Source organism: Marmota marmota, unplaced genomic scaffold (assembly GCF_001458135.2).
Source record: "Marmota marmota marmota unplaced genomic scaffold, marMar, whole genome shotgun sequence".
NCBI lineage: Eukaryota > Metazoa > Chordata > Mammalia > Rodentia > Sciuridae > Marmota > Marmota marmota.
Window position 1 is genome coordinate 32,081,745 of NW_026000229.1, and position 16,750 is coordinate 32,098,494.

General features: G+C 37.6%; 1 protein-coding gene across 3 annotated transcripts in view; it reads right to left on the minus strand.

Moving 5' to 3' along the window:
• Positions 1–16,750, minus strand: part of Sema6d (semaphorin 6D) — a 583,228-nt gene that overhangs the window by 412,939 nt on the left and 153,539 nt on the right. The window contains exon 2 of one of the 3 annotated variants that reach the window (XM_048793842.1): positions 3,785–3,898. The exons of the other annotated variants lie outside the window; for them this stretch is intronic. The gene's annotated coding sequence lies outside the window, so the exon portion shown is untranslated. The remainder of the gene's footprint in view (positions 1–3,784; positions 3,899–16,750) is intronic. 3 annotated transcript variants of the gene reach the window in all.

Consider the following 16,750-nt stretch of genomic DNA (forward strand, 5'->3'; position numbering starts at 1 on the left):
ATCACCTGTCTTCAATTTCCAGAATTCACCACTTACTAGTTCTGTGACCTTGAGAAGGTAACCCCAGTGCCTCCAATTCTTCCTCTGTAGGAGGAATGATAATAATATCTATCTCCTTAAGTTTTCATTGGTATAAATTGAGGTAACACATACAAAATTCAAAGAACTATTTCCAACACATAGTAAGTAAATACTGTGTATTTCCAGCTATTATTAATTGTAATTTTTAATGGATACTATAATTTATTTTTAATGATACATAAAACTATAAATTGTTCATACTATATTTCAATAAATATACAAATTTAATAAATCAGGTTAAACATATCTGTCCTCCCTATTTATTATTTATATATGTGAAAACTGTCAAAGTCCTTTCTTTTAGCTTTTTAAAAATCCAGCATATTATTGTCAGAGTCACCCTACTGTGCAACAGCACACCAGAACTTCTTGCTGGTAGCTGTTACAGCTTGCTAGCTATGGATCACCCTCTCCCCATACCCTTGTCCTTTACTCAACTCTCCCAGGTTTCTGGAATCCACCATTCTATGCTCAACTTCTTTTTATATTCTTCAAATGAGTGGGATCATGTGGTACTTGGCTTTCCGCAGCTACTTTATTTTACTTAACATAATGATCTCCAGTTCCATGTTACAAATAACAGGATTTCATTCACTTTTGTGACTGAATATTATTCTATCATATACATCTACAAAGTTTTCTTTATCCATTCATCAGCTGATGGACACTTAAGTTCTTTTCATTTCATGGCTATTGTGAACAGTGCTGCAATGAACATGGGAGTGCAGATGTCTCTTCAATACACTGTTTTCATTTCCTTTGGAGATACACCAGTAATGGGATTGCTGGATCATATGGTAGTTCTACTTTTAGTTTTTTTGAGGAACCTCCCTCCTGCTTTCTATATATGGCTGTGCTAATTTACATTCCCACAAGCGTGTACAACTCTAGGGTTCCATTTTCTTCACATCCTTGCCAGAATTTGTTATCGTTTGTCTTTTTGATAATAGCTATTCCTACCAGGATAAGGTGATATCTCATTGTGGTTTTGACTTTCATTTCCCTGAGAATTAGTGATGTTGAGCATTTTTTTCCAAATGCTTGTTTGCCATGTGTATATCTTCTTTTGAGAAAAGTCTATGAAGTCTATTGTCCATTTTTTAATCTGGCTATTTCATTTTGTGCTATTAAGTATTTGGAGTTGCTTATATATTTTGGATATCAATCTTTCATCAAAGATAGAGTTGGGAAATATTTTCTCCACTCTGTAGGCTGTCTCTTCACTCTGTTGATTGCTTCCTTTGCTGTATAATCTCATTTGTCTATTTTGCTCTTGTTTCTTGTGCTTATTGGTTTTGTATCCAAACTCCTTGCTTATTCCAACATCCTATAGTGTTTCCCTGTTTTCTTTAGTATCTCCTACTAGGTCTTCCATTTGGGCCATTAATCCATTTTGAGTTGATTTTTGTGCAGGATAACAGGGTCTAGTTCCATTCTTTTTCATGTAGATATTCAATTTTCCCAGCATCACTGATTGAAAAGACTATTCCTTTTCCAGTATGTTCTTAACTTCTCTGTCAAAACTCAGTTGGCTATAGTTGTGTGGGTTTCCTTTTAGGCTCTCTATTCTGTCCTACTGGCCTACATCTTTTTTTATGCCAATACCATGCTGTTTTGATTACTGTAGATTTGCTGTGCATTTTGAATTCAGGTAGTTAAATGTCTCCTCCTTTGTTCTTTTTGTTCAGAATTGCTTTGGAAATTTGAGGGTTTTTTTTTTTTTTTTTTTTTTTTTTTTTTTTGTGGTTCCACAGTATTTTAGGATTCTTCTAGTTCTGTGAAAAATGCCACTGGTAGGGATTATACTGAATCTGTAGATTGCTTTGGGTAATATGGACATTTTAACAATATTGATTCTTCCAATCCATGAACACAGATGTCTTTCTACTTTTAAATTTCCTGTTTAGTTTCTGTCATCAATGTTTGTAATGTTTTTGGAGAAATATTTCACTCTATGATTAAACTGATTCCTAGTTAATGTTTTTAATAGTTACTCTCATTATTACTATTATTACATTATTATTATTTGGAGATCATTTCTGTCTTTTCTTAAAACTCTTTTTATTGGTGTGTTATACATAATGAAATTTGTTGTTACATATTCATCATGCACACAATATGACAATATAATTTGGTCAGTTTCATTCCTCAGAACTTCTTCTTTTCCTCCCCCATCTCCCTTCCTCTGGTCCCCTTCCTCTGAGACCTTCCTAATTCAACATGATTTAGGTATAAAAGAGAGTTATGTTCAGAAGGTTTGCTAATGAAGTCAGAAGTTTAAGGCATTTGCTGAAGAAGTTATACTGGTTCAGCAGTCATTGGGATTTTGTTATGGGCCTGGGAGAGCCCACATTTTTCCCCCAAGAGCAAATGAACAGCATGAGGTTGTTACCTCTGGAAACTCCTACTGGCCCTAATTCAAGAACCTCAGCCTCTCAATCAGCCAGTCCACCAGTAACAAGAAAATAATCCAGCATTGGCAGCAATGCACAGAGGCTTGCAGCTGTCTCCTCCCCACCTCCCTCTACCAGTGACTGTGGGGGCTTCATTATGGCTGGCCGCAGCCATTGCTCTCCTATCCAAACTGGTGGTTAGGAGGCTCCAGAGAAGGCACTCTGCTTTCTCTCACTGATTACTATGATTTCCAAGAAGCCCAGAGCCTAGAGCAGATTTCTTTGGGGTTGGTAAGTCCATACAAGTGCTCTTGGGCTGTGGAGTCAGCAGTCATCCCTAAATATGTCACAGGGACACTGAGAGCTCACAGAGTAAAGTCACCATGCTGTAGGGCATAACTTAGAGCCAGGGCAGTTCTGCCGTCTTAGGCCAAGCTCTGGTATGATTAGCAAAGAGTCCCCTGACTAGGAAACAAGAATGCCCCACTCTTACTGTGGAACCATGAGGCTCTATATTTTATGTTGCACCCTTAGAGTTCCATGTGTCCCCTCCTTTCCCAGATGGGCTTGTCATGTAACAGAGCTGCACCAAGGAAGGTGCCTGGGGTCTGCTTCCCCAGGCTGATCTCCATGTGACTGTCACCAGCTGGGCTTTGTCCTTTTCTCCTCCCTACACCCTCTCCCACCCCCCAGCTTCCATAGCATTTGGCAGCCAACACTTTTCCATGCCAATTAAGGCAGTCCACTCAGCTTTCGATAATTTAGAGAAGGTGACCACAGAAATCAATGTTTTGTAATAAAAGGGGAACACATTTATGAAGCCTAATTTACTCTAACAAGCTCATTTTTGTTTTAATGTTTTTAAATCCTGACAATTCTATTAAATTGGAAGTCTTCGTGGAGAGCGTTGCAAGGATAATTACACAGTACAGTTTGTTTTCCAGTCCCAGCTTTACAGAGAAATCAAAATGGTAGAATAACGCAGTAGAGCTGCGGGCACTTTCTGAAAGGAACAGGAACAGCAGCAGTGATGCCAGAAAGGGTAGGGTGGGAGGGGTCGCAGAGTGCAGGGAGGGAGTGACCAGAGAAGGGTAGTACAGATGCACATGCAGGGAGGTGAGCTGGCCTCCACTTGCTGGTCACTTATGTGCACACCAGGCATCAACTAAGTGACTGGCACTGAGCAAGGGCACTGGGAGACAGCAGGGACAGGTGGCCCAAGCCTGTCCTCACTTGCCAAGCTGGTGGGGAGACACTAGCTCTTATAGAAGTCTTAACTGAAGAGGGCATAAAAGACTTCAGAGTCTAACCTTTCCATTTTATAGATGAGGAGCTGGGATCAACGAGGAATAAGATTTGTAGAAGCCACTGTCAGCACTGAGGTATATCCACATCTCCTGATTTCTTCTCTAATGTTATTTTCCCTGTTTTGAAAAAAAAACAGCATTACAAGACTAATAAAAAGCTGCCTAAAATATCTCCATTGGTGGTCTTTCCGAGGATATAAGCTTCCCACTGCTGATGTCTCTTATTAAGGGAATGTGGACTTTCTGACTGAAAGAAACCATGATGTAATTTGAAGAGGTGACTGGGCAGGGGGCTATGATACAAAAAGAGAGGGTATATCTCTCCACTAGATCCTAAAACAGAATGTTGAGGGTGGAACTGGTAGGCATCAGGGTCCTGGGGTGCAATAAAGGAAGATGCACAGAAAAACTGGAGGAGAAGATAAGGAGGAAGAAAGAAGGTGAGAAAAAGTCAGATAGTTACCAACCACCTACTATGGGCTACTATGCATATGAATCCTCACAGCAATCCTGGGGAGTGACTTTGCCCACCTTTGGTTCATGGGGGCCACTGTTAGCTAAGAGACAAAGTTGGACCAAGTCCACGTTGGCTGGTCCAAAACTTCAATATATACTTCAAACATCCACAATCCCCTCCAATAAAATTTTCCACTTGCATGGCTTCCTATGTTGTAGTGCTTTATTATAAACCTACAGTTTGTTTTATTTTCTTTTCTGTATATTTTATTTTCTGACTACTCTCTATCATGTGGGATCCTTAAACAAGTAAAAGTCAGCGGTGACAGTTATACAGAAATATTGTCTGAATTGCCATATGAGACTAATAAACTCCTCTTTAGTTTTCCTTTTGTAAATCTGTACTTTTATAGGTTGAGTTTTCTTAAAAGAGGATACACTTGTTCTCTCAGAACCTGATCAATTTCTCACCTAACACTTATAGTACCATGTAATGCCATCCTTTAATAATAGTAGACTCAATCTATGTGGTCCAATATAATAGACACTGATCACTTGTAGCGATAGTGGACTTCAAGTGTGTCTAGTGTTATTGAGGAACTGTATTTCAAATTCTGCTTACTTTTAGTGAAATGCAAATAATCTCCCTGTGGCTGATGCTAATACCTTGGATAGCTCAGATCTGAATAGTCCCGTCAATGAAAGTTTCTCAGTCCAACCTATTTGGGTCTGCTGAGCAAGCTCAACATGTACTGGGGGAGACTGAAGAATGCTGGCATTCTGATATGAACACAACTGTCAGAAGCAATCTGGGATAATAGCATCAGTAACAACCAGACACCATTAGTGGACTTAAGGATTCATTAAGTTTCAGAATCCTTTCACTGATGAGCAGGATGTAGTTGCCTGATATGGCTAGCCCTGTCACATAATTTTACAGGCAAAATGAACATTTTGGAAAATTTATGTCCTTGTTTATAAGTTTAGGAAAAAAAAAGAAAACTGTCAGCCTAAAGAACTAAGCCAAACATATAGAATTTCTGAAATCTCCTTTGGGGCAAATTTTTACAGTAAGAATTGTTTGTGGAGGTGAATATGATCCACTAACACTTTAGTTGGCCACATTAGAATATTATTCAGAGATTTTTATCCTTCTCCCTCAGCTCTCCACCTCAAAACTGTACTGCTTCACACTATTCCTTGTAACTTCGTCATACAACTAATGCTGAGAATGAATGAAAAACAAATCCATTGTAACCTGGTAGAAATATGACTGCCATTTATTTTCCATTTTGTTTCTCTTTTTTAAAAAAATCACTCTGTCAATAAAATTAGTAGGTATTAATCCTGGAGAGATTGTTTTAGTTGGTACAAACTTGGTATTTGAATTTTAAAAAATACTTTTCTGTACTTAGAGTGTCATATACGTCTTCTGATTAGGTAGTGTCTCTGTCTCAGATCATTAAGTCTTTCTGGTCATTTTGCTTGACATCCAGAGAGCACAGAAAACAGGAATTTCTTCCCTGTCTCCCCACATGTTCCAAACTCTAGGAAAAAATCAATTCCCCATTGTGTGCCAGTGCCAGGATTTTTTTTTTAATCATTCTTGATGGTGGAAACATTTATTTATTTATTTATTTATTCTTATAAATCTTTTTTTATTAGTTGCTCAAGAAAATACAATGATCTTGACATATCTTACATTTGATTCAAATAAGGTATGAATTCTCATTTTTCCACGTGTACAGATTGCAGGATCACATTGGTTATACATTTATGTGTATACATACAGCAATGCTAGAGTCAGTTGTATTCTGCTGCCCTCCCTATCCCTCCTCCCCTCCCCTCCCCTCCCATCACTATTCTCTACCCATTCTACTGTGACACTTATCTCTCTCTCTCTCTCTCTCTCTCTCTCTCTCTCTCTTTTTTTCCCTTTCCTTCCCCCTCACACCATCGTATATGTATTTTGTGAACCCATGAGGGTTTCCTTCCATCTTCCGTGCATTTCCCCTTCTCCCTCCCTTTCCCTCACTCCTCTTTTCCCTGTTTCGTGGTAATCTTCTTCTCATGCTCTTCCTTCCTACTCTGTTTTGAGTCACCTCCCTTATAACAGAGAAGACATTTGGCATTTGTTTTTTAGGGATTGGCTGACTTCACTTAGCATAATTTGCTCTAGTGCCATCCATTTCCCTGAAAATGCCATGATTTTGTTATTTTTTTTAATGCTGAGTAATATTCCATTGTGTATAAATGCCACATTTTTAAAAATCCATTCATCTGTTGATGGGCATCTAGGTTGGTTCCATAATCTAGCTATTGTGAATTGTGCTGCTATGAACATTGATGTAGCTATGTCCCTGTAGTATGCTCGTTTTAGGTCTTTTGGGTATAGTCCGAGAAGGAATTGTTTTAAAAGTTCTCCATGTACCAAGTCACTTAATCCTCAACATCCTTTATGAAATCTTTATGACAGATTAGGAAACTGGCATGATAAATTCCATAAGAGATCTCACAGCAGACCCAGAAGAGTCAGAGTCAGGAAGGACTGATGCAGTTCTCAGTGTGAGGGTGAAGTACCATGTCTACTTTTTGGTACCTTGATTCCCTAAATATCCCACAGTTCACAATTAAGGTAAGTACCAAAGGATTAGGGCTCTATACTCCAGAGATGAATGCCCTAAATTTATATTTAAAAAATGAAAGCAATTTCCTAGGGTAGGTGAATATTCTTGTATGTGAAATAGCTATGGCCATGATGCCCAAATCAGAGACCTGACTCATTGGCTACACAAAGCTTTGAGACTGATGAAGTCCAGATCTCCACCCACATGGGGCTGAAAGAGCCTTATTAGCATATTACCACTTCAGCCTCATGAAACAAATGACAGCCAGGTGGTCTCCTATTCAGTTCAGAAACCGGAAAAGTTGAACACATAGAGATGAGCCTTTTGCCAGATGACTCAGGAGGCTTTTGCAGGATAAAGGGGTAGGAGTTGTATTTCCTATCACCCAGTTCATTCCTTACTTCTTCTCCAATAGACCATGAGAAGCTCCCACCCTTAGGAGGGGATCATCACTAGGAAGCAACTACAGGAAGTGGCTAAACTTAAAAATGTCTGTGACAATGAACTTGGCAGGAGAGGCACCTAAGATGCTGAAGAAGGTTGATTCTTTTATTTATTCATTTATTTATATTTTTTAAATTATTTTTACTATTAGTTGTTCAAAACATTACAAAGCTCTTGGCATATCATATTTCATACATTTGATTCAAGCAGATTATGAACTCCCATTTTTACCCCATATACATATTGCAGATTCACATCAGTTACACATCCACTTTTTTACATACTGCCATACTAGTGTATGTTGTATTCTGCTGCCTTTCCTATCCTGGCATTTATACACAATGGAGTATTACTCTGCACTAAAAAATGACAAAATCATGGAATTTGCAGGGAAATGGATGGCACTAGAGCAGATTATGCTAAGTGAAGCTAGCCAATCCCTAAAAAACAAATGCCAAATGTCATCTTTGATATAAGGAGAGCAACTAAGAACAGAATCGGGAGGAAGAGCATGAGAAGAAGATCACCATTAAACAGGGATGAGAGGGGCGAGGGAAAGAGAGAAGAGAAATTGCATGGTAAAGGAAGGAGACCCTCATTGTTATACAAAATTACATATAAGAGGAGGTGAGGGGAAAGGGGAAAGAAAACAAGAGAGAGAAGATGGGAGGGAAGGGAAGAAGGTTGATTCTGAACAAGAAAGGCCAAGTGATAAATGGTGCTTATGGTGGGATACATAGCTGGTCTTCCATGGATCACAGTGATCTGTCCCTCTGGAAAGTAGCTTCTATCCATAGAGGACCACAAAAATCACTTTATTCCTGTGAAGGTTTCCATTCACATTTAGTAGGCACATATTCTCTGGGCAGGCAGATGAAGAGTTTAGAGAATAGTACCAACTGCCTTCAGGGAAAATCTCAGAGCTTTGGCTTCATATAAATTGTGGGGTTCTGGAAAAATGATCATCTAAAAATGTTATAAGTCTATGGAAATAAAGAATTTTCCTAAATGGGTTTTAAGTATATACAGTAAATTTGAAATTTATTAGCAAACTTTGTTATGATATGCACTTGTTCTTACAATAAGAACAGCTTTAGCTCTTCCTGACCAAACTTGGTTATGCTATCCTAGGAAGGATGACAATAAAGAGGATTCCCCACCAAAATCACCTTGTTTGCTGGGAGATAAGCAAGGGCATTGCTGACAGGGTAGGAAGGTTGGCGTCTCTGATGTTGCAGTGCTGGCACAGTAGATGGTGAGGTTATGTATTCAAATCAAGCAGTCCTCAGGCTCTGCTGGAGACTGGTTTATGTAGTTCTCTTGGATTTTTGTTTGTTTGGGGGTTTTAGTTATTGCTTTGCTTTATTTTGGAGTACTCTACCAAAATGTCATGCACAGCCCCATTTGAGGCATTAAAACCTGTTCTCAATCCAAACAGAAAGGATTTAAAGATTATTTGCTCATTTGGGATAGTCCATATTTCTATTAACCTACAAGGCTATAATCAATCGAGTTTGGCTCTGATTTTGTTCATGCAAGGAACACAGTAAAATGGTCTGGAGTGGTCAAAAAATGAGCATTGGACACCGAGTTCTGGGTATTGGCTCCACTAATGCACTCTGGGTCTTTGGGAGGAGTGGATGAGGGTAGGTAGCAGAGTATGGAGATGTGGCCCAGTATGACAGACAGAATAATGTCCTGAAAAATGGACATTTTACCCATACAGCTGGACTCAAATTTTAATAGGAAATTTTGTTCAGTTTTTCATGAATTGAGAGGGATGAAGGTCCAGCTTTCACAGCCTATGTATGGTACACTTTTTTTTTTTTAATTCCTTGTTTGATACACTCTTAAAAAAAATCTGCTAGGCATGGTGGCACACACCTGTAATCTCAGAGGCTCAGGAGGCTGTCAGAAGGATCACAAGTTCAAAGCTAGCCTCAGCAACTTAGTGAGACCCTGTCTCAAATTAAAAAAAAAAAAAAAGGTGGCGGGGGGCGGGGGTGGTCTTGGGATGTGGCTCTGTGGTTAAGTGTCCCAGGGTTCGATTCTTAATACCAAAAAGAAAAAAAAAATCCCTCTACCTTTCTCTGTCTACATAGTTCTTTTCTAAATTTCTCTTCCTTCTCCTCCCTCTTCATCTTTTTACAGCATGGCAAACTGATGGTTCAAATCTAAGCTCAAAATTTCCTGATATTTCCTCAGTATGAATCATTCTCTCACCTGTGTTCCTATTTGTCATGTGAGGCATGACATGAATTATCCTGAGATAACTCTTATCATCTCTTAGACTGTTAAGTTCTGTTCTTCTCTAGAGGGAGGAGAGGCCTCACTTTATTTATCTAGAGCTAAATCCAGAAACCTAGTAGATACTTAGTGACATTTGTAGTTCTTTCTAATTTAAGGATGAGTCTCCCAAAAGGATTTAGGCTTATTTTCTCTCTTGCCAACTTTTCCTGTTCTCTGTCTGTGTCTCTCAAATGAACAATTAAAATATGAACATGATGGGGAGAGGGGGAAAAAAAGGAAATTGAGAGAGAAAGACTGAAAGGAGGAGGCCTGAGCAGTAAGTACAACCCAGTGCTCCAGGCCTGCAGGGTGGCAAGTCAGCCCTGTGTTTCCCCTGGATGATCCCCATTTGATGTTCCCAAATTCTAAGGTTTTCCTTTTGTATGCCGTGGTGTCCAGAACAAAATGTCATGCTTAGAAATGCTGTAAACAGAGACTAGAAAAAGCAATTTAAAATAGTAAAATGTTGCCCCTAAAATTGTTTTTGTAATTATAATCTTTGCACTGGGAAGACATGGCCTTCTAATTTACATGCCCTCCTAGTGTGAAGGTCTGATGATACACTTAGATCTGCAATGTAAATCATGAGGAAAGACTGCTAGATTTAAGAAAGCAGTTCTCTAACTCAACTCGGCAGTCAAGGGTACTGAGTTCTTTTTTTTTTCCTTCTCAGAGGTGGTTTAAAAGCCACATAAAGTGTAAGCATAGCCCTGAGAGGTAAAGTGAATGGAAAGGGTTAGGGTTACAGGATAGAGCAAAACGAAGGAGTCAGAGCAGACATCTGACTCTAAAAAAACTGCAATGGTAAAGACATTTCTGAAAGTCTTTCTTAGTCACACACACAGCCTTTTCCTGCCAATTATTTTATCAGAATGATCTTCTCCACCTTTGATCTTTGATTCCTGAAAATCTTTCTTAGGCATAACATCAGATGCAAACTAAATAAGCTTCTACTTTGTATCTATGAACAGAAGGAGAACAACAGCTCCAATAGGAAATCTGAGAGGAGATAGAGTTTATCATTGCTATCTACTGTTTTCTTCTTAATTTAATTTTTGTTTCAACACTTTAGAATCATAGTCTTCTTATCTGTACTTAACTGATTCACAATTCAGTTTGGGACTGATCATTCATTACTCCTATTCTTCTGCCCTTTATAGTCCCCTCCCCCTCTCACTCTTTCTCCTTTCAACTCAAACATCAAGTTAGGCTCTGGAAGAGAATGAAGTCTGAGACTGCAGCGCTTGGGTGTGCAAGGTAACAGTTTGGTGCCCCATGTAGGAAAACTAAAGCATCGCCATTTTAATTGCAAACCCAAGTATTCCTTTCTGACCACTTAAATCTTTTCCAAAGTTGCTTTAAAAAAAAATACAAATACCTGATAAATTCATTGGAAAAATTCACAAACCCTTTGAATGATTCTCCTCACGAGGGCTGGACACAGCTTACGGGTGCTAAATAAACTCACAATATCATATTTATATTTTCTTCTTGCCCTTATGCTGCCAGCAATGGAGACACAGCGTAGACTGCAAGGCCTTCTGCTGACCACACATGTCTCCTCTGTGCAGCATGGCAAGCAGCCACTTCTAACCATAACCACTGTGTGCCTGTGTCACTGTGGGCACCACTCCGCTGCTGCCCCTCACCCTGCTGCCTGAAGGGAGAGACACTGATGGGAAACTTTCAAGGAAAAGGACATATTCTGGTTCAGTAGCAAATCCCAAGTTGTCTTTCCTTCTCAAATAACACGTAACTAATCTTAAATTTCAACCTCAAGATGATCAGAGAGGGATGAGGGAGAGGAAATCTACTGAGTCATGGGAACCATTGGTTATAATACATAAAAATTAAACACAAAATGGAAAATTTAAAACAAGGGGAAAATATAAATGAAGCAAACAACTTGTGGCAATTTTTAACAAACTATTTTCTTCATGAAAAGGACTCAAAGAACTGAAAATGCTTACAATGCTTACCAGGGGTGGGTGGTGGAAAAATTAGGAGACAGCATGAGATGTGGGGACAAGGAGATCTCAGTTGTCTTTGAATAGCTAAAGTACGGCGATATGAAAGAAGGAGCTGATGTGAGGTGTGGGGGGAAGAACCAGGACCAACGGGGGGTGGGATCAGCTTTGAGAATGTTAAGAATATTAGAAAGCAGTTTACAGTACTCAAAATTATCTAATGATAGAAGAGGTTGCCTTAATGGAAGTCAGGGTAGAGTTTAAAACAACTGAGTTTATTCTGCATAAGTTGAGTAACAGGGAACTCAAAACTGAATCTTGCTCCATATATGGATTTAGTGGTATACTTGAGGAAGAACTGGATCAGGAGTTGGGAGTCCTTGTTTTGCCACTTAATGATTATATGATATTGAGAAAAATCAATTAATCCATTTGGATTTTAGTTTTCTCATCTTCATAATATGAGATTTGATTACTTAATTCTATAGGCCTGCCAGCTTTCATGATATCCTATTATTTCTTTGTTCACTTTGTTCAAGTAATTTATGAGTGGATGAGATGGCAGAATATCAGACAGCCGAAAATTGGGTACTACTTGAGTAGACATTTCTCATATTTTATTCTCTCCATAAAGAAATTCATAAAACATTACCTTACACACTGCAATGAAAATCCCTCCTCTAAAAACAGGCACCTAAGGATACTGGTCAACCTTTTTTTCCCTGCAACTGGTATGATAAATTTTTGCAAGAAGAAGCTGTAAATTATATGGAGGGGAAAAGTGTGTTATACCCAACTAGGATTGGAGCCAACCCATTTTACAAATGATGCATTCTGCTGTGTGTTGTTCAAAGTAAAATAGAGACCCATGAAAAAGATTCAGGATATTCTAGGCTCTTTCAGGAAATAAGATAAGGGCTCAGAGAGGCACAGTAGTATTTTTTTTTCTCCAAGGTTGAGAAGCTACAATATTGGATATTGGCAAAAGCTCTGCCACCACCATAAAATCTTAATTATTGTTCTACTCCCATTTCTGAACTCTCACATTCATGTCATATTTTTTTATAGAACCACACCACTTCCAACAATATCTATCTGCCTCAAATAATTTAGAAAACATTTTATTGAATGCCATTATGATAAGCATGTAAAGATGGGCTGGTATGGTTGAATTTATTAAAATATGTTGTGGGAAAAGTAAACCCTTGAATCACTACAGCCATGATCACTCCACTTCTCTGCTGAAAGCCATTTTGACAGTCCATGGGGAAGGAGCATGTGTTTATCCATCCTTTTATTCTTACATTGCCACAAGGTTACGCCTTAAAACCGAGTTATTGAGAGAAATAGCAACACATCAAATGCCATGGAATAATGCCAAGACAGAGACTGTTACCTTAGAAACAATACACGGCATGGGTGGGGCTGGGGACAAATTAGTCCTTATCAGTGGAGATCACTTTAGAATCCCACGCAGAAAAAAAGAACTAAATAACATTTTCAATCTGATTTCTTGTGAAATCATTTTCAAAGTCTTGAAACTCTTTCCAACCAATTATCTTAAGATAAATGCTTCATAATTGTCTATATACTCCTTGTCTCTAAGTTAATGCCCTCAAAAAAAAAAAGGAAAAGATTTTATATGCAGCAGTCTTGACAACCCTACTGAATATTTTAAACTAATGATACAAACGAATTTGACTTCATTGTTGTCTTTAAGTAGAGGAAAATTCATTCATTCTTTCCCAACTGTTTTTTTCTCTACTATTTTAAGAGATTTTCCTAGTCGCTGTGAGGGACTCAAAGACGAGATCACCATTGAGCTCCATGTTTCCAAGTCTGTGAATTTTTCAATGAACCTAACACAGGTGCCTTAAAATAAGTTGGAGATCATAATGTAGAGCTCCTATATATTATCAGTATTATTATCATTAAGTAAGTTTTTATAGGTACTGCACATCTGGGATAATGGGACAAAATGGGTTAACACATTCCCTGGCATCAACTAATTTGTTCTTAAACTATAAAAATCAGATATGTGATAAAATTTTAAATAATATGGTAAGGACTATACAAGAGAGAAAAAAATCATGTTATTGAAAGTTAGAATATGAAGAGATTGATTCTGCTGGACCAATCAGAGAATTCTTCAGAGAGAAGGTAACAAATGGCTACAATATGATACATTCTCAGTGGGAATAGTATGTGGAAAGGAAGAAAAATCATGATCTACCATCACTGCCAGGAAAAAGAATCTGATGTTCATTTAGTTGGCTCTAGGAAACCTTTGAACTCGGTCATAAAAGTTAGGGGACTTCTCAAAGGGAAGCAGGTCTATAGAAAAGCTAAAGCTTCCATTACAAGATAGAGCACATAATACTTCAGCATAATTCACCATCATAAACCTCTGTGTCTTTTGTGAGGCCTTTGGGGTAGCCTGAAAAGGTTAATCATGAAGATTTCATTATGAACAATGTGAATGAAAGTGGTAGTATACACACACAAACACACACACACAAACACACACATACACAAAAAGTGCCAGTAAAAAAAAAAAAAATGAAGCAGCAAATCAAGACCCTAATAGTACCTCTCATGACATCTATGTCAACTCAAATAACCATTCATAAAGATTCATATAGATATATTTCAATAATATACATTTAACAACCTTTACATTAAATCCTATCTATCAGTGTGATTGTGTCTATATGATGCTAATTTAGTGTGGCAGAAAGCTAGCAGAATAAACCTTCTTAGATGACTAGGTCTTTATAGCACAACATATCCAATATATGAGAGTACTCTTGATATTCAGAAAGATTTTCAGGGTTCACTATTCAATTAGATCCTCAATCTAATTGAATACTATTAGATCCTCAATAATATAATTAAAAAACTGACAACTTATTTAAAGCCTTTCTGCCCACCATTTTAATCCCATGAACAGGAGGTAGCTGAAAGAAGTTACTGTCTCTCTTTAACATACAATCACTATTGGAAGTAGAATTAGGAATACTGAGACAAGTGATCCAAAATAAAAGGTTCTTCACCTTTACAAGGTGAGCTTCTCTCATGTCTACCTGCTGCCTCAGAAGCCTAAACTATATAGTCCACTCTTAGAATATCCCTCTGAGCAGGTCTCAGTATGTGAAGGTTGAAAGTGCAATATGTGTTTAGGGCTGCCACTCACTTGAGTTTCTAAGGCAGGGTAGTAAAGATAAGACTGCTTGTTACAGATAAAAAGGTTATTAGTCTTCAGATAAGACATGTTATCTTTCACACCTTCTCCTACTTCAATATTGGAGCTCTGTGAATTCAATGACAAACACCTAGATTGAAATCAGTCAATTATCCATTTGCTTGGTGTACTATAAATTAAATATATATAAAAGGTAAATGTGAAAAGAAAATGTTACTCATTTTGTGTTAATTATGAAATATCACATTGGTCAGTATTTCATTAATTTTTTTAAGTCAACACCATCTCTTTACTTTCAGTGGGGAGTAGATTTCCTCGTTTGTATTTATTATGCAATAACTGTGAAAATTCAGAGGCATTTATTCCTTTGATCAGAGGACAGTTCTTATTTATTTCCAGTTCTCCTGGATAACAGATTTTAAAATCCTGTTTTAATTTTATTCTTTTAGAACACATCATTTCTTTTGGTCAAAGCTATATTTTCCCTTTTATTTGGATGACAGTTAAACATAGTACTTTTCCTCTCTCAAGAAATCTTCTCATGTCAGAGCTATAAAAGAATATATGAAAGGATCTAAATTTTTGAGTCCTTCACCCAATCATTTTGGAACACCCTGGCTTTTGTGTGAGGCACCGAGTTGAGTCATGTTTAGAATGCCAGAAAGAAGCAAACATAAATTTAGTCCTCAAGGAATAACGAGGGTAGCAATTTAGGACAAAAGTAATTACACAACAAAATAGAAAGTAGTAAGTGACAAGGAAAAGGAGGCATGACTGTGAGGGACAGTCTAGCTTACTGGTTAAGGACAAGGTCTTAATCCCGCTGCTTGATGTTGGATAATTATTATGCTCTCTGTGAGGATTCCTTCTTAGATGAAGTAGGAAGAGTAATAATAACCACCCAACAGCGTCATTTAGTAGATTAAATGAGATATTATACACAAAATTTTTCATATTATAGAACATATATTTAATATTTCTTATAATTATTATTAACATGGAAAACAAAGCATCACAAAATGAAGTACTGTGCTTAAGTGCTTATCATAGTGCTATGTTAAACTTCAGAACTTTAGAGTTAATAATTAATGTAGCAGAAGTAATATTAACACCTATCTTTCTATAAAGAAAGAAAGAAATTTTTAAAAAACCATACCCTACTTAGAAATCATGGTATTCTTCCCAAAATTTTGACATTTGAGTTGAACCATTAGGGACGGATAAAAAATAAATACATGAAATGACTGTAAAGAACATTTTCTTAGAAGGATGAGGATACATGCAAGAGAGATCAGATACTCACGGGGCACACAAGACTCAGTTTGAAAGTTGGGCTAGGTATGTAAAAAGGAGTCAGGGTGCCCTGTAATATCCATCCAACAAAATGGATGGCCTTGATTCTGTTGGGGTGTAGGCAATGAAAGTTATAGAGCAAACCTTTGCTGAGTTTCTGCCTCAGGTTATAGTGACTGCCAGAGTTTAGAAGTCCAGAGCAGATTTTACAATAAAAATCTACTATTAAAAGCCTACCAATCTCCAGATATTGTTTTAGATATGCATCCTATGAAATTGCATGATGTTTTAAATCAAGATGAGTTAAATTAGAAGTGATTTTTGATTAAGGGACATAATGAAAATATACTTACATGACCCCATACACACACACACACACATTTTTTTCCTAGGGATGTTGAAAAATTAAAATACTCTGTGGCACGTTGATTTTTGCAATTACGAAATTGCTCTGAGGCAGGCATAAAATCATTCTCAGCAATACACCCCTTTTGGTTAATTTGTTGTTGTTTTGGTTGTGTTATTGCTGTATTGTTGTGTACTACACAATAATAGCATGACACCGTCAAAGGTTATTTCATCTTCCATGGATGAGGAGTTTGTCTCCATGTAGCAATAACCAAGATTAAGCCAGTATTTTATTCTTCAATATATTTGACAACATTAGCATTGAGACCAAATTTCAATTTAC